The following is a 1,916-nucleotide window of genomic DNA, read 5'->3' on the forward strand; positions in this document are numbered from 1 at the left end:
CATCACTTGGAGGAAGCACTAAGGGTAGCAAGGGCACAGAATGTACTCTGGGTAGGGGACTTCAATGTCCTTCACCAAGAATAACATGATAGCACCAATACTGACTGAACATTCCTAATCCTGAGGGAGAAATATGTCAGGCTGGGCCTCCAGCTGTTGATGAGAGAATCAAAACCAAAAATAGCATAGATCCAGGTGTGATAATGGATGCTTTTTTTAATATATTTTTGGGAATATGGTGTTATTCTGTATAGAAGGTTTGTGTGTGTGTGTGTGTGTGCCCATGATTAATTAAACTGGGGGCGGTTAATAAGGACACCTTGCTTATGAGAACTGAGAGATAAAAGGAGTTAGAGGAGGAGTTAGGTTCATGCACTTGTAATGAGAGGTTATGGTGAGTTTGAATTTACAAGTAAATATGTTGGATTTAAAATTTGCATTATAAGGTAAGTAGAGTCTTGGTTTTCCAGCTGTTTAATTCAAAGGGAAGTTTAGATGTGACAAGGAACTTTTACAATTTACAAAGGTTTCATAAACATATACTTCCTCCAAGTATATTAAATTTTATTGACCCATGACTGGGACAATAGGAGAACATAACAGATTTTCATATTTGGAGAATTTGAGCTCAAAGAGGCGTGAGGACAACGGAATTTGAGATTAAAATGGAAAAAAGATATTTAAGGAAAGGTGTGTAGCTGTGGGGGAGAACCTACTGAAGACAGCTTCTGTGTTTAAGCTGTGAACTGTGAACCCACTGACTTGTATTGTGAAGGATAACAAGGTAATTACAGACCAATTTAATGGGTTAAAAACAGATTTTAAATGGCACAAGGGCAGAGCCAAAAACAGAATAACGAGCACATGGGGTGGGATTTCCTTGTCCCACCAGCAGAGGGCACCGTGGCGGGGAGGGGGTGGGGTGGGGTGGGGGGGGTGAGGTGGGGGGGGGGGGGGGGGGGGGGGTGGGGGGGGGGGGAACAGGAAAATTAGGACTGCGGCCAAAAGTCAGTTTCCCACTAGCGTAAAAAGGGGTTGCAATTTTCTGCTCCCAGTTTTCATGGCGGGTTGGGGTTTCTGCTGCGACATTTTGGGAACAGTATTTGTGTGCCTTTGCATCTTATGTATGCTCATTAAAAGATCAGCTCACCGGAATCACGTTCCACTCGAAACGGAATGGCCACGCCGGCGGATAGTTAGGCCGGGGATAACTGAGGTGCGCCTGGTGAACTGCACTTCACTTCTGACTTCGAGGTTTGTCCGTGCAGCGGTCGCCTACCTTTCACTTTCACTGCGCTGCACTCATGGCTGTTCCAACTCCGTGCCAAGACCAGAGGGAAGGGAAGGGAAAGGGCTGGAAGGCACACACTTGACTCGGGGTTGGGGGCTGAGACTAGGCAGAGGGAAGTGAAAGGGGCTGGAAGGCACACACTTGACTTGAGGTTGGGGGTTGAGACTAGACAGAGGCAAGGGAAGGGGCTGGGAGGTATATACTTGACTGGGGTGGGTGGGGATGGTTTACCTGGAGCCCAGGGGGAAAGGGGTTAATAGAAACACATATCTGGAAGGGGAGGGGTGGTGAAAGGAAGAGGGGTGTCAAGAAAACAAGAAATTGTCATTTTTTTTCTGGTAATAACCCTGGCATATTTTCTTATGTAATGGAAATCGGGCTGTAATTGGACTAAGAGCTAGAGTGACAGAAAGGATCTGAAGTCAACAGTAAGGAGTGGTTTTGATATGTTAATGAGCCAAAAGGAACTTCAATCAGAGTTTTACATAAAGGAATAATCAGGTTAAGTTGAATTGAGGTGTTTTAGTTCGGAGGGGTATATATGCAAGTTGTAAAAATGTGTAAGGAAGTGAGGTAAAGATAGGGTAAGTTTGCTTTTACAAGTCTAAGAGCTAAAGTTAAGAGC

The sequence above is a fragment of the Carcharodon carcharias genome, chromosome 2 (assembly GCF_017639515.1).
Source record: "Carcharodon carcharias isolate sCarCar2 chromosome 2, sCarCar2.pri, whole genome shotgun sequence".
NCBI classification, from domain to species: Eukaryota; Metazoa; Chordata; class Chondrichthyes; order Lamniformes; family Lamnidae; genus Carcharodon; species Carcharodon carcharias.